This window comes from Alosa pseudoharengus, unplaced genomic scaffold, assembly GCF_046254945.1.
Source record: "Alosa pseudoharengus isolate Yale_2024_CS ecotype anadromous, Long Island Sound unplaced genomic scaffold, YU_APseudo_1.1 YU_APseudo_1.1_scf_12, whole genome shotgun sequence".
NCBI classification, from domain to species: domain Eukaryota; kingdom Metazoa; phylum Chordata; class Actinopteri; order Clupeiformes; family Clupeidae; genus Alosa; species Alosa pseudoharengus.
Window position 1 is genome coordinate 38,108,309 of NW_027468587.1, and position 23,454 is coordinate 38,131,762.

A 23,454-nucleotide genomic window follows, 5' to 3' on the forward strand; every position below is an offset into this window, starting at 1 on the left:
AAAAAAATTATCACATATTGGGTCCACCACTGGTAGACCTGTATGAAAATACGTAAGAAAAAGCTACTGGAACCGTACACAGAGCATGTAGTGGTCCGCTGCATTCGGCTGCCTACTCCATGCCGGTATCATGATTGCCGTTTTTGATCCCATGTTTTCCTACAAAAGTAAGGGTCATACATCCATAAACTACAACTTTACATTTGTAAAGGCATCTATGTGACATGGTATTGCAATCAATGAACTCACCGGCAATCGAACTTCACCCGTTTTCAGGGTGGGAACCACGTATAAATCCATTACATGGACATCCATTCCCTGTAGGTTATTTTAAGTCAGTATTTAATAACGGCACCAAAATTATATAAAATCTAAAAATTAACACTTACATGTCTTTTGGCTGCCTCTCCAATGAGCTTAAAGTAAGCATTCCCAATCTAAGAAAACAGAATGCATTGGATTACAAAACTCCAATAAAGCCACTGAAATTATCCAAACCCTAAGCATTATCTACTTACGTTGCTCTCAAGCTTTTCTTCTAACCCCAAGCTCCAAAAGTCCTCCCTCCGTAGGCAGACGGGACCATCCAGCACAATGAGTTCTGCTGCTGGACGTGCTTTGTCCAGCACATAGTTCAGCTAAGAATGGGGGAAAAAAAACATTATCCCTGTTTTCCATTAGCCCTTGTAAGGTGTTCATATTTTCGTTACTCAGTCAACGTTTCAATTTTTGACCATTATTGGTGCCAAGGTCAATGGGCCTCATTCACCAGTGTCTTCCTAAGAATTATCTGAACTGTGTTCTTAAGAAGGTCCTACGGAAACTCTTAGGCAGATTCACAAAGGTGCTGTATAACAAGAAAGAAGACTCTTGTAATTGGCACTCACCAGTTCATCCTGGAGAGGCCCCAGGTCATTGGACCACAGTGGACCACGGCTTGCATACTGGTGATCCACCAGCCAACCACCTGCTGCGTAAACATGGTCCCCTTGCCTCGATGGTGTGCTATTACCTTTAACAACAGAAAAAGGTTGTTGGCGTCACTCTGACATACAACAGATACACAGAGAATACAAATTTAGACATCCGTAACTCATACAAATCTAACCTTTCATACGGAAATAGGGCCGCAGACGTGAGACATTCATTGTCGTCACTTTACCCTCCACCCTCAGAGTTGCCACACCTTTTGAGGTGACCGAGGTGAGGTGGCCCCTGGTGTCGGGTCTGGAGTGTAGCCCTTTTTTGGGGGGGGGGTTTCTCCGCGATGAGGACCTCATCTCCGGCCTCTAAACAGACCTGCCTCACCCGCTTGTTTTTTCTGTTTTCAAAGCTTTTTTTGTATTTGTTCTGGGCCTTCTCGATGTTACTGATGACCTAAAAGGTCAGTAAATAGAATTTAGTATACTTCAAGGCATGCAATCATCTTGTACATAAGTTACATAAGTTACATCACACCCAACCTTCTCGTTTAAAGCTTTGACTTTGGCCAAGGTACTGTCAAGCTCATCCTCTGGATTGTCCACTTCAAAGTTGTCCTCCATTGGACAAGTATTCAAAGCCTCTGGGAGACGGGGGTGACGATGGAAGAGCAGATAATACGGGCTGTGCTGTGTCGATCTCTAATTTAAAAAAAGCATTTTAGCATGCATGCATACTTTCCACAACAAAAGTAACACTAACAAAAACATCCCTGTGAAATGTCAGACCAACCTGTTTCGCTGTGTTGATTCCATACACAATGGCTGGCAGATGAATGTCCCAATCATCGTGCGCCTCATTCACATAGCGTCTGAGGGCACGCTTTACATTTTGGTTGGTCCGTTCATCCTTTACCATCAAAATGCTTTTATTACATACATACTCATCTTAAGCAAACAAAACATTCACAGACTGAATATCATTGAACTAGCATTTTGTACCAGCACACTTACTTGTCCATTTGTTTGTGGATGGTAGGCACTGGACACTGCATGTTGAATATTCAGTGCCTCAAAGATATGTTTGTTTAGCTGCCAATCCAAAACATAGGTTATAAGCATTGAAAACATGTCCCGCATTGTCCCACCCAAACTTAAAGCTATTCCCCAATTTGGTCTGCATCTATTTATTGTTGTAAGTGCAGTATGCCATTGGGAATTTTGCAGAAGACGTACCTCATTCACAAACTCACTGCCTCTGTCCGAAATTATTTTCCGGACCATACCAAACATATAGAGCTTAGAGACCAGGGCTGCTGATGTCTCACTGGCAGAACCGTTCTTTAGGGGCTCTGCAATGACCCATTTTGTGAACAGATCAGTGATGGTTAAAATGTACTGGTGCTCTCTCTGAGTCTCTCTAAGAGGACCAATCAGATCCATGCCCACCACATCCCATGGCTCTTTCACCTGTGGATATGCAATAACTTTATTAGATACATAAGTGTCTTCTACACTTACAATTGTAGACCGAGGCAAACCCTACCTTTATTGGGTGGAGGACCCGTGGAACAGTCTTGATGGGATCATTTAATTGACATTGCCGACAACATCGCACCTGATGTATGAAAGCAAAAAACTTTAATGGGAGCACTCTGGTGTGAGGATCTTCACTTTTCTTTGAACTGTAACATTTCTGATCCTGCACCCGAAATACATGGATGGGTGTGATTAAGCTTTGCCTGTTAAATTAGTTTGCAAGCCATGACGAAATTATCATATCGATTTTACCCATTCTTCCACATCTGCCTTTAGAGTGGACCAGAAGTAGCCAGCAGTGACCCGGTCTCTGGTGGCCCTCACTCCAGCGTGGTTACCAGTGCCAGGCTTGTTGTGGCACTCCTTCAAGACAGCTTCCTTTTTTTGCTCGGACATAACAACCAGCCTCATGAACTGCCTGCTTGGGCCAGTGTAGAATAACTTGTTGTCTGAAGAAAATATTCAAGATTTATTGAGTGACTGATTGATTGATTAGTATGTCTCTGAGTGTGTACAATGTTATCTCAACTTACCATTTACAACAAAGGTGTTGGCCACCCGTATGACTCTCTTCCGGTCAACTGCGGCAACAGCGGCATCGACAGCCCCACTGAGTAGATACTGCCGAAGAGCAGCATGAAATGAGTACTGGTCCATGTTTCTTTGAACAAATGATAAAAAAAAACATAGATATCTAGTAAGCATACACTACTAAAATATGTTTACATTTAGGTACCAAGATGGGAGACTAAATCAAATTAAATTTATTTATACAGTATATTTGACAAACACAGACCCAATGTGCCCCAAAAGAAAGGGAGTAAAACAACAAACATGACCAAACAATAAAGATTAGATAAATATAAAAATATAGAGATTAAAATGCATATAATATCAAGTGAATAAAATCAATGTTCAACTGTGAGTTTAGAAAGTCCATCAAATATTTTGTGTCATGTGGGGGCATTGACTAACAAAGAAAACCAGGTTTGGTGCCATAGACAGTAAAAGATAGTTTGGTGCCCTGTATGAAGCAATCCACCACTTGCTCGACGATGATGTCACTTTCTCTGATTGGGTGTAGTAGATTAGATCATTTATAATTGGTCCATTTTTTGGCATACGTCACATCGTTCTCCAGATTTCCTAATCCTGCAAACCACCACGACAAGTGTCTGTCATTCCCACGGTAATTTCACATGGGTTGCCATGTGGTTTGTGAGATGAGACCAAGTTCTCAGAAAAATAGCCTATATTTTGACTAGCTGCTACACCCGACGAATTATTTTCACAGATTGTGCAGGTAAGAGTACAGCGTTCAGATGTTCAATGTATCTTTGTCTTTAGAAATGTTGATATTGTTGAATAACAGAATATAACTGTGTCTTGCATATGTGAACGTTAGCTATCGTTAGCCGTTTGGGTAATCATTAATCGAACAGTTAATGTTATGCAATTGTAATTTAAATAGGGGCCGCATTGACCATTAGCTATTATTTATTCATGTCGGTGTTAGCTAGCTTACTAAATCTTAAGGTTGCTGTATTTCTTTGGATGGTTTATGGTCTAAGGTTAATAATGTGCATTTATCAGGTTGATGCCACTAACATAACGACCATGACTAAGTTAACTTCACCAGAGGAAATTGACTTGGAGATATGTGCGGTAAGTACTTTTTTTTTTACTGGTTAACGTTAGTTATTAAGATATTAACATCGATGGATTGTAGTATGGACCGATATGTCCATGGGGCTGATTTCGATAGCCAGTTGGCCCCCTGAAAGCCATTTTTTTTTTTTTATTGTAGCCGAGTTTAAGCATGGGCTAACATTAGCTTCGACAGTTTCCCGGGGATTTAGTAAAGAACGCTGCGCGTTACACTGACATCACTCATCATGCCTGGCTAGGTTTCCCGTTTATGCCTGAGCCACGTTTTCGCTGAATTAACAGACATATTCTTTGATGATAAAGCTATCCCATGTAACTGTAGCATATTTTGATCAAACTCCGTCACGTTAATGTCGCCTAATAGCCATCGTGACAATTTAGTAGTATTCTAGATATTATTGTTGCAGAAATATCAAATATCCTTCGGTAATGTCACTGTTTAATTACAATATATATATATATATATAGCTGCTATTGTATATTCATGACATTTATCTACATGTCATGTGTTAACGTTAGGGTTCACCGCCAGTGACAATAGCTATGTTGTAACTTAAAACGTTAACGTGAACGTTGTTCGACATCACACCAGAGCCCGTCTTATTAGACATTCTCTGATCACACATAGTTAGCATTTGTCATAGCAGATGACGTTGGTACAAAAATAGCCCATTTTCTTCGGAAATGCACAATATATAGTTATTCATGACATTTATCTACATGTCATGTGTTATTGGATAACGTCAACGTTGGGTAAAGTTGACATTATCAACATCAAGGAAGGTCAAAGGTGCTCGCGCAGCCAAAGTTTAAGGTTAACGTTACAGTTATCGTTGGCTAGCCTAATAGCGTTAAAGTTAGTTCACTTAAGTGACTTTTTAACATTGTAGCCACCATACACTTACCTTTTCAGCAACTCTTGCTCTTTAGAAAGAAACAGCCTAAAACTATCTACTGCTAATGATAATCTATTTATTTAACTGAACTAAATTAAACTAAATCGACCTAACTTTATCTAGCAGCTATCTATTTATCAAACTAAAACAAAGATTAGCTACAATATTTAACGCTACAAACAAACAAACAAACAAATGTCAAACTATTCTAACTAACTAAACAAATCTACTCTATCTGACGTTAAAATTAATCTAAAACAATGTAAAATAAATCAATAAAAATATCGCCTATTACTAAAATGCTATTACTAAAATGCTGTCTCTCGTATGTCTCTTCAATATCTCTTATCTCTATTACCACCAACATCTGCGCAGATTGATGGTAGCCAGGGGCTATTATAGTTGCGGCTTGTTGGCAAGCATGCGACAAGCATGCGACGTTTCAATGTGCAGTATTCTGTTCTATTCATCTGATAAGTAAAGTGCCAGGATTGATTTCAGTGAAGCATAGGAAAGCTATGAGTTGACAAAATAGGTTGTATGTGCTCTAAGCTCACTTATAGTGTGATCCCTTGTAATATAGCTGACATATGTAAGTCACTTTGGTCAAGAAGTGTCTGCTAAATGTAATGTAATGTAATGTAATAGTCGGCAAACCAGTTTTCTGTTCTTTGACATGGCTGTCAACAAGCACCTTAAAATGAATGTTTAAGTTCTATCAAAACATAAAAATTAGAATGTATGTGAGTCTTAAGGTCCATGGGCGGCTCTACAAGGAGCACTGCTGTGGCACTTCCCTACTCACCTCTGCCTTTGCTAACTAAGTGGGTTAGGTTGACCTAGTATCCAAGCAATGGAAGGCAATACCATCAAATGCAATTGAGTATGTTTCTTATTCCAGAGATGAGGGAAATTACTTGCCTCTTTCATGCATTTCCTTTGTCCATCTCTTGTGTTTGGGGAATGCCATTTGAAGTCACTCTTCAGGTCACAATGTTGATGTGAAGATTAGAAATGTATTCTCTTCTGTTATATTCTGCTCCTTTCGTGTTCACTCCAACTCTAAACATCTTGTTTATACAGTACCCAACAGTGAAACTTTATTCGACTTTGATACACACAAGCCACCCTTTGTTGGCATTACTTGAAATTCCATAGAAAATGCTTGGGGTAATTTTTGACCCAATGTATGGAAAAGTGTGGTAATGATACAAAAAAATATACCAATGATGATGCAAATCCAAATGGCCTCATGTCAAAGACAAAATATTTGAGGAATACATGGAAGATTAAACATTAAAAATTTAAAAGATATTGCAACAACAAAAAAATGCTGGGGTCATATTTGACTCCACTTATGCATGTAAGGGTCAAAGATATCTGTTGGATTGTCTCCCATTTGGCCTTAATCACAGATGCATCAGAGTATTGATTGTATTATGACCTGTAGATTCTTAGCGTTTGCCCTTTTGTTTTTCAGTACTGCAGTGTATGAATAATGATGATAGTGATAGTGTTCTAGTGCTGTAGTAATATTATTCTAATACATTATTTTGTCTGTCCTATTTCTCTCTCTCACTCTCATTTAACAGTTCACACCATCAGAAGGGGCAGTGCAACCAAGTTCACCAAGACTCCCCAGTACAAGCTGAAAACAAATGTCCGGATCAAAACAAGTATGGTTTGCTGAACACAAAATCAAGCTTCAGACATTGCATGATTCACTATTTTGTACGTAGGCCCAGAGGACTGTTAGGGGGCAGGCTATTTATTATCAAGTAGGAGTATAGTAAATAATTTAGTCAACATTTTAACTCAATGTTGGTTTAAGTTATAAACAAAACATGTTATAAATGGAAAAAATCCATGGTTCTGCGTCACTGTTGGTAAAATGATCATGATGGCCTATATATTTCAGCCATATTTGGTTTAGTCTTGTGTAGGTCTATAGGCTACATCTACTTTGCTCTATTATAAATTAGTTTTCTTTAGGCCTTATAGGCTGTATTGTAATATGCTATAATGTTTGAAATATATGCATCTCAATGTATCAATACTTCCCAAAAGTCATCAGATGTCATCATTTAAAGGGTTATTTTAAAAAAAAAGTGCATTCATTTCTGTGAACTGACCACCGTGGAGTCCATTATCCCGCTTATTCCACTGTTGCCACTTGCGTTGTGTTCATTTCCTGTTACAATTTAAACGTTTTAATCGCTAAAACTGTCTTGTTTGTAGAACTAATTTCTTCCGACACATATCAACTAATTTCTCAACTTGCAGGACAAACTGCCGTTACTAGTTCTAAATGGATGGTTGCTCCGGCCAAAGGCCAGTCGTTAGTTCTATCTCTCCCGTTGTCAAGTGGGCTTATCCCAAGATTCTGATGAACTTTAGTTTTGAAACATCGCTATTTTACTTAGCCTGCTGTCATCCATCTAGCTAAAAGCCACCTCCGTCATATGCTACAATGTTGCCATGTTCTGAACGTCTGCATTTTACAGCTCGGATGCAACGTGACAGTTCATTTAAACTTCACAACGAGTTCGGCGAATTAATATACAAGTGTGATACGGCCAACAAAATGGATCTACTTCATAGGTGTGCAAATAACATACGGTTAATGGTCGTTCTAAATTACGCAGGACAATGGGAAATTCAACCAAGCAGTGGAATAAATACTTATACTTTCATACTTATATACTGAATGTGATTTTACCTTGGATTTTGGCACAAGGGATTGTAACATCTAATCCTGTGTATTAATGTAATATAATGTAACCCTTGAATTGTTGGAAAACAAGTCCTTATAGGGTGACTTATTTCACCTATTTTAATCAGTGTCGAACCACTGCATAAAGAGTTATAATACATCGGTGTAAATAAAATGCATTAAAAATGAAAAATGGTCAACTCAAAGTGATTATCTTTCACAGAAAAGCCCAAGGACTCAGAACATGAAGCCAAAGAAGTAGATGATGACTTGGCACAGTGACACCAGATGGAAAAGCCCATTGCAGTGGTCAACCCTACTGGAGATGAATGCATCAATAAGTTATCTAAATCATGTTTTGACATTAGACATCTAAGTTTGGCCATGTTTTTGAGGCTTATGACTCAGCCACTGCACATGGTTTGTAGAGAAAGGCACGCACACTCTATTCTGTGAGATGAAAATGTTTGCATGGCTCTGATTGGAAATTGCCAGAAGGGATAGGTCAAGCAGGAGCAGTGTGAAAGGCGTCCTAATTGCTTGAGTGGGAGGGGAAACGTCTAATGGCCACCTTACACCAAACAAGTTTGACAAGATTTGGGAAAGATTCTTAAAAGATTGTAGTATTTTAACTAATGCCCCCCATTCAAGCTTTACTCAAAAGACTCCAATCTTTCCCAAATCTTGTCAAAGTTGTTTGGTGTAAGGAGGCCATTAGTCTAATAGCCTTGCACCAAACCACCAAAGTACTCATGACTGTCAGGTAGGGGTGTGACGGTATTTTAACACTATTTCAAAAAATGTCCAGTGATGACATATAACAGCAAAAACCTTTTATAGGCTTTTTCTTTGTACAGTGTACTTATGCAATGGGCAGCAATCATGAGATGTTTGCTTAATGTTATAGTTGTGAAAACATTAGAAAATGTTATGGGCTTCAAATTGCATAAAATACCTGATGTATTTTTTCACATTACATGAATTAAAATGAACGAAGTGTTATTTATATAAGATTGTACTTATGTAGTTAAAAAAAAACTTATTGAGAGGTGAATATAGTCTCTTGTAGCCTATTAGTGTGTTTATAGTCAGAAGTTGCAGAGCATCTTAAAAAGGATGAACACCCAATATGAACACCCATATGCTCTATGGCCTTGAAGGATTTGTTATTTATGCATGCAATAAAATGATATTAATAAATGGTCATTGAGTCCATGTTCTTGTCTCAACACAGCAAGTTAGTTTACTTGTTGCCCTCTCCTCCGCTCTCCTCATTCTCTCAATGCATTTATTCATGGTTGTAATAGCATTCATTTCAATGTAGGTGACTATACTCATCTTTGCAATTCTATCTTTGATTCAGTAGAGTTATTTACACAGGCAAATACGTAGGCTAGCAGTTCACAGTAAAGTAATGAGTCATTTGATGATCATTCCATGTGTGAATTTGAATGTGTGCTCTCGTTTTGATTCAGTGTTGCCTCCTGAAACGCTTACGCAGGTGTCGTGCGTGGATACATGCAAACGTTATGGGCCATTAAATGAATGTATCCAGTTCCCAGATCAGTTCATATTTCATTATTAAATGATAACAATGTTACATGTGAAAACAAAGACTTAACAGTTAGTGTGAGGAGATGGCATGTAGGGTAATGAGAGCTGTCAATTGTGTAACCTAGCTTAAGTGTAAACTAGAAAGCTGTTTCGTACATCTCATCCAGGGTTCCACTGCAAATATTTTTTTTTACGTTCTTCACGTTTTCATGCCGTTGATTCATCGTTGAATTTCGGTCGTCTGACAGAAACCGACCAATCTGGGATGCGTTTCCCAAATAGTTGCTAACCTGTTAGTTGGTTGGCAATGGGGAAATTGCATTGCAACCAGCTAAGTTGCTAACTTGGTTAGCAGCTAGGAAACGCAACCCTGACCAATCAACGTTGATTCGACCTCCTTTGCTATCTGGGTAGCCTCCATACATTTCCGTTGGTTCCTTAAAACATGAACATTTAACTATTAGAACTTTATTACTGCTACAAACAATGTTAACTTGACTTAATATACATTCTCGTTCTCTGGATAGGTAATACTGACATTCGCGCAAGCGTAGAACCGATCATGTAGTGTAGTTATCATCGTAAAAGACGTTAAGCTTCTGCGCATGCGCAATATTATGCGCATGCGCAGAACGGATCTGGCAGGCGGTACGGATCGTGTACTGACAGCTGGAATCAAATTTTGGCCGGAAGTACGTAGGATGGTAACACCAGGCTACTTCCCATGAGGTCAAATATGGGAGTGACTTCCGCTTCTAACTAACTGTTTGGGGGCCTTTTTAAAGTTCTTCAGACATTCTTTTTGATTCGCTGTCTTGATGGAAACTGTACCATCGTTGGCAGGAACACTGATTTAGTTTTAGGCTTATGTAATATTTGCATTTAAGCCAATTAATTAGAGCTCCGGTTTGACAGGCAGATAAATGCAGTGGTGAAAGCCAGCTTTTTTCAACTCAGAAATATTGCAAAGATTAAGACCTTTCTCAACCCCCCGGATCTTGAAAGGGTAATTTGTGCTCTCATCACATCATGACTAGACTACTGCAACTCCCTCTATACCGGCATCACTGAATCATCCCTGTCCCGCCTGCAGCTACAGTAGTCCTAAACGCAGCCGCTAGACTGTTAACAGGCACAAGGAAACGAGACCACATCACCCCTGTCCTAGCCTCCCTCCACTGGCTTCCGGTTCGTTACAGAATTGATTTTAAAGTCCTTCTTTTTACTTTTAAAGCCATTAATGGAAAAGCCTCCATCTCAGACCTCCTCTCCCCCTACTCTAAGGTCCCTTAGATCGGCCACGCAGGGGTTACTGATGGAGCTGAAGGCCAATCTCAAGCACAGGGGCTACCGTGCCTTTGCTGTCGCAGCCCCCAAACTGTGGAACCTCACCCCTACCTCCATCAGATTCGCCCCTTCAGTTGACTCTTTTAAATCCCAGCTCAAAACATACCTTTTCTCTCTAGCGTTTCCCGATTCATCTTGACCGGAGCCCTGCTTGTACTATCGTCTCTTTCGTGTATTCGTATCGTCTGCTTTATGATGTGTTTTTTGTATGGCCTGCCTCTGTCTTATTTGTTATATGTTATATGTTTGCTTGCTTCCCACTGGTCTCTGTAATGCACTTTGGTTGATGCAAGTCATGTTTAAACGTGCTATATAAATAAATCTGATTGATTGATTGATTGAAACTAATTAATTAATTAATTAATTAATTAGTGAATAATAATATGAAAAATATTTAGCCTGTTCGCTAATTAGCACACAAAATATCATAGGTATACTAATTCTGCCGCCTTACCGGAAGATCTTTTTTACAGTAGCGCCCTACGGAAAAAGGTGGCTAAAATAAAAATAAATGTAATATGATTATGTGCTTGAACAGTGTTTCCCATACATTGACTAATCTGTGGCTGTGCGCCACACAATACAAATCGGCCGCCACATATAAATATGTTATGTTTAATTTAATTTAATGTAATTTAATTTAAATTAAATATACGATCAAATCCTTGCATTGCCATTGAGCTGCGCTTTTTACGCACACAGCCTTTCCTTGCCCCGCCCTCTCTCGTAGCCCGCTGCCCCTCCTCTGCATGTGCATTTAACAAACTATTCACGATTGTTGAAGGATTGTTGTTGCCACATAGAAGCATTGCATAGAAGACGTCTGGCTAAATTGCTATTAAATCCGCTTAGCATCGTGACCATGCTGCGCAAATTTGTTCAAAACTGCTGCATTGACGTTAACTCTGCTAAGATCTTATCACAACATAGGCTACATTGAAGAGACTAAACTAAGTTAAGTTATGCAATCAAGCAGTATCTCAAAGCTAACGTTAGAATAGGCTACTGTTTGGATGTCGAATTTAGCATGCTTAGCCTACTTACAGCTGCTTGTCAATTCGTTGAAGGGCTCATTTTATTGACTCTGAATGTTTGCAAAATCCCGATGTAAATGGAAGTGGAAAAGTGTTTTCCAAAATTCAAAAGTGCTTGTCCCAAGGAGAAGTATGAACCTTTATTTTAACTATTTAGAAAACGTTATGAATTGCATTCACACATTAGCAGCCTTTAAACTGTTACAATTGCAATTGGCAAGGGTTCCCTCACGAACGTCTTGTGTCTCAATTAGACCTATACACTACCAAGACGATGTCCAAGTCAGCTACCGCCACAAATTGAATCCAATTCTGTGGGAAACACTGGCTTGAATACTGCTTGAAAACTTGCCCACTGTATTATAGACTGTATAGACCCCTCCCACCCAGGACACAGTCATTTTGAGACACTGGCAGGAGGCTGTGGTCCATCATGACCAGGACCTCATGTCCAAAGGCGTATCAAGCTTATTAAAAGTGTGGGGGTTGTGGTATGTAAGGGATAATGTATAGAACGCCGGTCATTACTGTGAAAACAGGGCGAACCGGACCCCGACGCGCAGCGGAGGGGTCTTGTTCCGCCCTGAAGGGACTTATTTTCACAGTAATGACCGGCGTTCTATACATTATCCCGCTTATTATACGGCTACTTGCCAAAACGAAATAATAAACTCCCCACGATATCACTTTAGCCTACATAACCTAGCCTATTTGTTACCGTTCATCGTGGCATTTGCTAAGAAACAAATAGTTCGCAACAACACACGCTGCTGAACTTGAATCAAACATTATTTAGAACACAGCTGATCAACCGTCTGCTTTCACGTTTGAATGAAGTTCCAGTCCTTGCGTAGTGATATGAAAGACGTATCAGAAGCACAAACCCCGTTGCCATTGACAGCAGTAATTGTTTGCAGCGGTAATTACATGATATATCTTACCGCTAGAACTTTGGGAAATCCCATTCAAGTCAATGGAGCGTTCTACTAGCATTGTGAAGAGCCGTATAATAAAGGGAAATGAAACAATCCGGCCAAATTATAAATAACTCCCTGCAGCGACGTTGGAAGTATTTTCTGAGAGGGGTGCGGAAAATATTTTTTACTACACTGGGGCAGCCGTGGCCTACTGGTTAGCGCTTCGGACTTCTTACCGGAGGGTTGCCGGTTCGAACCCCGACCAGTAGGCACCATAGACTGTATAATATAGAACTGGACAGTGTGGTTGCATTCAGCAGTGTTCTATGGAATTGAAGCCGCCGAGGCGACGCCATCTTGGAAAATTTGCAACCAATTTGAAGTGCGGCTGCGCAGCAGAAGTTGAAGCATGCGCAGTGAAGAGGAGTCGCGGTCAGGCACGCCCACTCAGTTGCCACTCAGTGAGTTAAACACGCCCCTTGTCAAGTGAAACCCGCCCCCTTCTCCTTTCCACAACGCAGGTCGACTCGGCGCCGAAGGCTAGCTGGCTGGATGAATTTTGCGGCTCTCAGTTAGCTAAACAGTACAAACAACAATCGGGTTGTTCTTGTCTGGTAAGTGTTGCGTATCAACTGAAAAGTTTTTTTTGCCTATTGTTGTTCTTAAATACGTCTAAGAGAGCGTATTATGTTGATTATAGACTGTGACAATTTAGTATGGTGAATACTAATGAGCTAACAACAGAAATACGGACAGCGAATTACATGCTAACGTCAGCAGCTACATTAACGTTACCGTCAACGGGAGGCTAAGTTAGTCGTTGAAGTGAAGATTAGCACACAGCTCCCGTAACAGTCGATGCATGATATACTTGGTTTTATTAGTTGTTGCTGTTTTCAAATATCTCAATCTTAATGTATGTCATCTCAACATGGAGTAACCATTGACTGTACATGGGGATTAATAACACTCAGTCTAATAACAGTCAGTACAGTATATGATGTGATAAAGCAACGCAAGTTAACGTTAACGTAATCTGAAGCATGGACCTCATCAACCAGTCATGTTAATGTAACTACTAGCCAGTTTGCCAGCGTTGCATTTTTTCTAACGTTAACAACAGACACCTCTGTTAGAGCTACTTCTGTGATGGTAGGTCGGTAGCATAGACTGTAAAAAACAGATCGGTAGGTCGGTAGTTGTAGACCGCATAAGTGAATGATTGATAAATGAAACGCCTGCATTAAACACTACGCCAAGAACCAGTCACTTCCCACTCGGTGAACATTTGAGAAAGACCTTAGTTTGTCATCTAACGTCCATGATCAGTCATACTGATAACGTTATTTTTCAAGCTGACGCAAGTTAATAACATTCCCACCGCATATTTAAATGTGTAGTTAACATTAGGTAGGCTGTGAAGTTTATTGCACACATATAATTAATTAATTGGTATTACTAGTGGTGTTGAGTGCCTGATTAGATGCTTTGTAATGTTGTAAAATTGTCTGACTAACTTTATTGTAACTTTCCTTTTTGCAGGTAAGATGGCTGAATGTACTGGAGGTGGCGGCAAGGTGGTCTCCATTAGTCTGCAAGCAAGGGAATGCCTACGTGAAGTGGTTTGGCTGAGGTGGCATGTCCTCCTCTTTTCTCCAAGTCCCCTGACATCCATCTCCCTGACATCACCCACCGTCACTGGATCAACCTGAAATCCCTTATACATGGGACATGGCACAGCACCACTACGTTCTGAAAACACATGACTTTCAATAACTTGTGTGGCACCAAGAAAGGTCTGCCGCTGCTCTGAACCTTCTGTTAATGAGAGCAGAGAGCAGAGCCCTTTTACTTTACCTATCAACTGGCTAATGCTAGCATGATGTAGCATGCTATGAGCTAATATACTTAGCATCTACGAAAGAACAGCACATATCTTTTTTCACAAAGAATCTGTCACAAATAACAACGATGTCTCTTACAAACAACTACACAATGTATGACTATCAATTTTGTATTTAGTCAGACTGTGATAAGATATAGCCTAATGATAATAACAGCAACACTTATTTAGGTTAGATTATGTGTCGAAATCAGGTGTCGTTAAAATAAGTGAGCGATGACGTGGTAGTGTCTGCAGCCTAGACGTTAAAACATAATGGACAAAGCGTCGTGTCTGCAGCCAGCCAGCTGTCAATCATAGGTGTAAACACGCCCTTTTTAGATTTGTTAATATAACATTAAAAAAATGTTCTACCGAATTCGTGCAAATTCAGAGGTTGAAACATTTTGAAAAAAGTGTATTTTCCCCCCAAAACTTTTCATTCACATGCATTGTATAACATCTAAGGTACACATTTCTAATAATTGGACATTTTAATTTCATATTGTCTTTTTGTACAGTTTTGGAATGTTTTCCTTCTCCCAAAATGTGTCACTACCGAAACACAATAAAAATTAACAAAATAAGAAGTTTTATGATAACCTATCAGGAATTTCTTTACATATACCTTCTAAATATATTTTTTAGAATTTTCTTAAAGCATTTCCATGATTCAACTGATAACAATAATATTTTTTAACACAAAATAAAAGTAATTTATGAGATTAATTGCATTTTAAAAACAATATTTCTTTGTAAAACGCATAAAGTTGATCATACCATTTTCAAATTTAAGGATGTATTACTATAAATATATATTTAACCAAACACCACCCTGTTATCTTGTCAGATGATTAGATATAATCTTTTTTTAACAAAACATCCCATGTTTCGGTTGTGACAGCACATGTTCGGTAGTGACAGTAGTGTTTCGGTAGTGACTACTACATCAGACTGCCAGTATTTTGTGTTGATAAAAATGACAAATAAGTCACAAATGTTGCACATAATGCAGCTAGCACATTTAACAGACATATATTTTTTTTTTAAAGAAATCTGTTTAATATTTCACTGAACAGCTGATGGATAGTTTGGGTGTTATGGGATGCAAGATAGAACATGTATGCTTGGTTTTATAATACTTCAAGAAAGATTTATTAAGTGTTCAAAAATGGTCACATTTAAAAGTATTAGTATCTAACATGTTGACAATTTCTCAAAGAACCTCCAGATCTCATTTAAGTGTTCAATTTGTTACCTTCAGGGCCCTATATTGATAACCTAAGACGCATGATCTGAAGCATATGGTTTAGATGTATGTAGGGAGTGTCTAGTTCACTTTTCCTAGTTTGACAGCGGGTGCATTGTTCAAAAGGATTGTTATAATGTCCCTCGCTCCTTAATTGAAAGGCTACTTCAAAGTAAAAACTACCTAGGGTTTATCTGTTTATCTGTAGGATGCCCATGGACACTACCGCCGAAGTGTAAGGCTATTTTGTTTTGGTTGTTTTTACGCTGGAGTATCCCTTTAAGCATTATTTGTTTGTTAGGTATAACGCATAACCCATAACTGCCAACACTCCCGTTTTCCCTAGTTTCTCCCGTATTTCAAGGTCATCTCCCGGCACCCACCCGTTTTGTTATTTCTCCTGGGGAAACTCCCAGAATATTGCATGACCATCAAACTTAATTTTAAAATCACGGATGTATTCATTTTTTCTGTTAGTCTGACATTTCCCAGGTTGCCAAATTGGGTATGATATGCACCCTACACATAGCCAACACAATGACTTACTTTCAATTTCAATCCTGTTGTCATAAAACCTGGCAACCCAAAACCCGATTTTTTAAAAGCTAAATGTCGGCAGGTATATACGGAGCCCTAGAGGAGTCATTGCAAGGTATTTTTTGGTATATATCCAGAAAGCGTGGGCTCATTTTACTAAATTGTGCACTTATTTTACTAAATTGTGCTCTCAATTTAGTAAATCGTGCTCACGATTTAGTAAAACGTGCACACGATTTAGTAAAACGTGCACACTATTTAGTAAAACGTGCGCACAATTGCGCGCACGTTTTACTAAATAGTGCGCTCATTTTACTAAATTGTGCTCTCATTTTAATTGTTGTAAATTGAGCGCACAATTTCATAAAACGTGCGCACAATTTACTAAATCGTGCGTGCGCATGTTTTACTAAATCTAGAGCACAATTTAGTAAAACGAGCGCACTATTTAGTAAAACATGCGCACAATTTACTAAATCGTGTGCACGTTTTACTAAATCGTGCGGACAATTTACTAAATTGAGAGCACAATTTAGTAAAACGTGTGCACGATTTAGTAAAATGAGCGTACGTTCTCTCGATACACAAACATATCTTGCAATGACACCTCCTGGGCTCCGTAGGTATGCATTATAGAAACACTGTGAATTGTAACCATATATCTAGGGCTACTGAATATCCCAGTTTTTAAACATGTTGGTCTGAACACCTTCTGCAAATCATTTCGCAACCCCTCCCATATTTTTGTCAACCCCCCTGGGGGTCCCGAACCCCAGTTCAAGAAACACTGGCTTAGGTCTTACCAGGCTGTTAGACTCCTCTGACAGTGCACCCTCAAAATAACTGAAATAATGCCCATTTAACTTTAGATCACTTTCCTTGGTCAGTGGTGTTATCATTTTTTGTGGCGTCAAAATAGCAATTTGTGATCATATGTCTGACCACCCCTGTTTTTTCATCGATACACCCGTGGGTGTGCAAGGATCACACAATATGGGTGTCTGGCGGAATAATGATAAAATGCGCTGACCTAAAACTAGGAAAACAATTGTGTCACGCCTGGTTCCTCAATGCACTGAGTGTAAGATAGGGCCCTCAGTCTTCCTAACTAATGCTTCTGCAAAAATATGCAGTTGAACAATGATTTCTTTCACTTTCCTTTCTTAAATATTCTTGGTACTTCACTGAGTCATCCCTCAATATTTGTCTATATTTTATTTATATAAATGTGCAATTGGAAATATCACTGATTTACCAAAATGTAGGACCTAATGGTCCATTTAGTCACTACCGAAACAATCTCGTCACAACCGAAACTTCAATACATGTTTCGGTTGTGACTGTTTCGGTAGTGACGAAAACATATATTTTTGAGCCTATCTCAAAGATGCTAGTCAGCACATGGTTAGATAGCACAGTTCTGAACATTTATACACAAATAAAACTACATTTTCAAAAAAAAACAACCAAAACAACTTGATTAATTGAAATAAATATGTGTTCGGTAGTGACGTTTTTAAATGTTCCAGCCTGATTTTGAGACTTTTGAATGCATTTACTCAAAAATTATTGGACTGATCTACTCACCATGTGGCCATGAGAGAGAGAGGGATTCACACACACTTCCTGGTCCAAATGGAGGGGTGTGGCTAAAATCATTACCATCCTATGGGCTAAACCTTACAGTGTTTCGGTTGTGACATAAAAATGCGGGACAACATTTTTTACATAATAATTTATGATTTTTGAAAAAATTATGCAATAAATATATTTTTTCGATTGCTTTTATCATAGGTATTTAAAAGATCTTTAGAAAAACATCAGTGGAAAAAATTACAAAAATGATTTCATATTTTTTTTCATAAGGTGAAATTTAGGCCTTAGGGTTTGGGACAGCCACCTCTCAATTGAAAGTACCCTAAACATGATTATTTTATATATATTAAGCTTGATGCTACCTCAAATATTGTTTTAGTTCTTAATAGATAATAAAAAGATCTTCATAAATATGTAACATTTTTCTGTATAAATGCTTTTTAAATTACTTTTTAGGGTCTGGGACAGCAATTTGCACGAATTCGGTAGAATCGCCCAGATACAAAAATAGTTTTAGGTGAGAAAAGTGACACGGAAAGTTGGCTTCTTGGCCATTGAAATACATGGGGATGGGCGGAGTTACACATTGTACTGCAACCAGCCACCAGGGGGCTCTGGACTAGCGCTCGCATCACTCTTAAAGGAACACGCCACCCAAAATAAACACATTTATTTTTTCAACTTTTGCAATATTACGCACTTGGCTACTGAACGCAAATCAGCAAGAGAGAGAATGCACGTAGCCTACGCAGCGTGTAGCGCAATGTGTAGGCTATTTGGTTACCAACTAACACTGTTAGCCAATTCACTAACTTAAGACTTCAGTGCCATCATATACAACGTTTTTTTACACAACAAATACAGAAAGGATGGAGGCAGCAAAAGTAGAGAAGTCATTTCAGATGGGGCAAGAACAAGGTGAATTTGTATGCTTGTCAAAACGTAGTCCTACCCTGCATTAGAGGAGCTAATCATCATACCAAGCACACTCGCTGTTTAAAGTCATACAACACGGTAAACTAAAACTAAAATGTTACAAAGGTGGCAAAAATAATATAGGGTATTAGCCATGACATTACTAGGCTATGAATCGTTCGTTCATTTTTTTTTTTTTTTTTGGGGGGGGGGGGGGTTACAAACTTATTCAAAATCATCCCCCCCTCTGGTTTTTACACAAATCGCACCCTGAGTATAAGTATATTCTTTTGATCCCGTGAGGGGAAATTTGGTCTCTGCATTTATCCCAATCCGTGAATTAGTGAAGCACACACTAATCCTGGCGCAGTGAGCTGCCTGCAACAACAGCGGCGCTCAGGGAGCAGTGAGGGGTTAGATGCCTTGCTCAAGGGCACTTCAGCCGTGCCTACCATAGAACTGGACAGTGTGCCGTCTGTTAAAGGAACACGCCACCCAAAATCAGTAGTGATATATGTTCTTACCGTAACTTTCACGAGTTGAGTCGTACCTCTCCCGCGTCGGTAGGTGCACTCAAACGCTCTGTCGCGCGGCGCGAATGTGTTAGCATGTTGCTATGCTAGCGGGCTCTGCCGTGGCCGTAGAGAGAGGCACATAGCAGTATTCAAACACCTCCACGTTTTACCTACTTAAATACAGTTGCACAAGTAGTTGATGAAAAATGTTAGGGCACACAACATGAAACGTGACGATTTTCCAAGCGAATAAACATGAGAACTACGATGTGTGGCGCAATAGCACTTGGGAGTACTTCGACCTAGCGTGGTAATATTATTAACACCTAATTGTAGATCCTATCCACCACAGAGTTTAGAATCCATGCTGGATCGACCCTCAGCCTCTCCCTCCCCTCTGAGCGAGAGAGGCACACACACTAGAGGTGGTGGCTGGTTGTTTTAATGTAGGCTATATGGGTGATGCAGCGCTGCTGACGTGAGGCTAGAAAGCCCTTGCCTGTTCTAGAAAGACTGATCTAATGCATCTAAAGGCAAAAGTCGTACATTGGCTAGGCCTATCCCCAGAATATCAGCAGCAAACTCAGTCTCTGTCGCGCAAAACAGTCTCCAAATAAAACGCACATCGGCCTGTTGCCTATTCTGCCAGCTTGTGACAATATATCGTCCAAAATGCTTGATTGCATTGCATTCTCCACATTTTTAGCTACATTTTCATGTACCACATCAGCATTTTTGTTCAGTGAATCTTTTGTAAATTGCTTTACAATTACCGTCGGGCCTATAGGCCTATTGCCTGGCTTGCCTCAGCTTCGGTCACGTCCTTTTACAATTTTATCATTGTAATAAAAAACGCAATTTGCCACATAATTTCAGCATGCTCCTGGCCAACTAATTAATGCCTATTGTACTTTATTTTTTGCAAAAAGAAAGAAATCCTTGATAAAATAACAAGTCATTCACATTATAGGCTACTTTACACACTGTTATGTCAGGTTGACTTACAAGCCTGTTCTGAAGACTCCCATTCATTTTGACTGCACGAGCGCGTCTTTTTCAGACAGACATCGCAATTAATTTTATAGCAGGCCATCGGACAAATATGACGCCTCGATATTAAAGAAACTCCGACTCCATTCATTCTGAAAGTCCACCGCACAACAATGCAACGTGCATGTTCACATTTTTAGTAACAACCGCCAAACTTGCTTGCTTGCCTTACACATCTAAGTTTTCCGACTATTTTTCTTACCTTCTTTTTCCGCTGTGGATGTTAGTGAGTTTGTAGAAGTTTTAGCTCTTACGTTCTGAACATCTCGCACTGCCATCGCCCGATGTCATTTCTTAGTCATATCACTCTCTGTCTCTCTTTTAAATGCCTATTCCCTGAATGGTAGGCTACAATTATGTGTTTTATATATAGGCTAATATCTAAACAAAATAACCCAGGCAGTCTCATCTAGGATATAACACAGGTTGAAGTTGGTTCTATTTAGGGAGGTGAACATCTGTAGATGACTCAGAAATGACATCGGAAGACAAGGAGTGAATATGGCAAGAGGCAAGCCGAAGTCTGCTGACAAGGGCCCGACGGTAATTGTAAAGCAATTTACAAAAGATTCACTGAACAAAAATGCTGATGTGGTACATGAAAATGTAGCTAAAAATGTGGAGAATGCAATGCAATCAAGCATTTTGGACGATATATTGTCACAAGCTGGCAGAATAGGCAACAGGCCGATGTGCGTTTTATTTGGAGACTGTTTTGCGCGACAGAGACTGAGTTTGCTGCTGATATTCTGGGGATAGGCCTAGCCAATGTACGACTTTTGCCTTTAGATGCATTAGATCAGTCTTTCTAGAACAGGCAAGGGCTTTCTAGCCTCACGTCAGCAGCGCTGCATCACCCATATAGCCTACATTAAAACAACCAGCCACCACCTCTAGTGTGTGTGCCTCTCTCGCTCAGAGGGGAGGGAGAGGCTGAGGGTCGATCCAGCATGGATTCTAAACTCTGTGGTGGATAGGATCTACAATTAGGTGTTAATAATATTACCACGCTAGGTCGAAGTACTCCCAAGTGCTATTGCGCCACACATCGTAGTTCTCATGTTTATTCGCTTGGAAAATCGTCACGTTTCATGTTGTGTGCCCTAACATTTTTCATCAACTACTTGTGCAACTGTATTTAAGTAGGTAAAACGTGGAGGTGTTTGAATACTGCTATGTGCCTCTCTCTACGGCCACGGCAGAGCCCGCTAGCATAGCAACATGCTAACACATTCGCGCCGCGCGACAGAGCGTTTGAGTGCACCTACCGACGCGGGAGAGGTACGACTCAACTCGTGAAAGTTACGGTAAGAACATATATCACTACTGATTTTGGGTGGCGTGTTCCTTTAACAGACGGCACACTGTCCAGTTCTATGGTAGGCACGGCTGAAGTGCCCTTGAGCAAGGCATCTAACCCCTCACTGCTCCCTGAGCGCCGCTGTTGTTGCAGGCAGCTCACTGCGCCGGGATTAGTGTGTGCTTCACTAATTCACGGATTGGGATAAATGCAGAGACCAAATTTCCCCTCACGGGATCAAAAGAATATACTTATACTCAGGGTGCGATTTGTGTAAAAACCAGAGGGGGGGATGATTTTGAATAAGTTTGTAACCCCCCCCCCCCCCCCAAAAAAAAAAAAAATGAACGAACGATTCATAGCCTAGTAATGTCATGGCTAATACCCTATATTATTTTTGCCACCTTTGTAACATTTTAGTTTTAGTTTACCGTGGTGTATGACTTTAAACAGCGAGTGTGCTTGGTATGATGATCAGCTCCTCTAATGCAGGGTAGGACTACGTTTTGACAAGCATACAAATTCACCTTGTTCTTGCCCCATCTGAAATGACTTCTCTACTTTTGCTGCCTCCATCCTTTCTGTATTTGTTGTGTAAAAAAACGTTGTATATGATGGCACTGAAGTCTTAAGTTAGTGAATTGGCTAACAGTGTTAGTTGGTAACCAAATAGCCTACACATTGCGCTACACGCTGCGTAGGCTACGTGCATTCTCTCTCTTGCTGATTTGCGTTCAGTAGCCAAGTGCGTAATATTGCAAAAGTTGAAAAAATAAATGTGTTTATTGTAGCCTACAGAAAATAAATAGCCTATCATACTGTTAGTTAATTGCCTACAGTGCAGTGAAGAGTTTGGAGAGCAAAGTTATAGGGCAACTTGAAGTTTTATGAAAATAATTTACGAACCAGAACATATAAAGACCATGAAGCTTCTATTTCTTGCAGCTGTTAAAACACCCGCTAGATAGTTTAAATACCCACCAACATTCGTTTTTGCAGTAGGCTACAGATTATTTCTAAAAGTTAGTTTAATATTATACTACTGACTGATTTATCAAACGAGTGCTTTCTCGTTCGTCCTCCGCAAACTACAGGTGTTTCGGTAGAGAGCCATTGAGTAAGCGATGCCAAGCAATTTCTGTAACACTTTTTGTGACATTCAGCAAATATCTCCTCATTTAATGTAAGTTCCTTCGGACAATAGGCCTACGTTCTACGTGCAGTTGTCCTCCATCTCAGTTGCATCAGTTTTCTAATTTTGAAGGTTCTAAAACATTATTATGCTTCACTGAATCCTTCTCGTTTTCTTTCATTTGTCCAGCTAACTTTCCCATTGAACCTAGCCATTTATGATGGATTATACACACTCGACATTCTGAAATTTCCTGCACGATCAAGGCCAAATTAAGTTATCACGCAGCCACTGTGTCAGCATCAGTGCTGACGGTGACGGTGCGTTTCTGATGTCAGATTATTATGTAGGCTAGCCTACTAGACTGTTCTCACGTTGCAGCGCTTTACTTATATGAAGTAGCATTAATCAATATGAGGGGCAGGGGGGGATAAATGTTGTCCCCCCGACGATAAAAATAATTTAGCAGAGGTAGGGATAGGAAAACCAGAGACATGAGCCACACAGATGAGGGGCGCTGCTTGTGCTGTCCCTCCCAAACTGCATTAAAATGTTGTGTTTAGCAACCAGAATTTCAAAAACTTTTCGGGGGAGAAACTCCCGGACACCCGCCAATATCTTCCGCACCCCTCTCAGAAAATACCACCAACGTCCCTGCACGGAGTTATTTATAATTTGGCCGGATTGTTT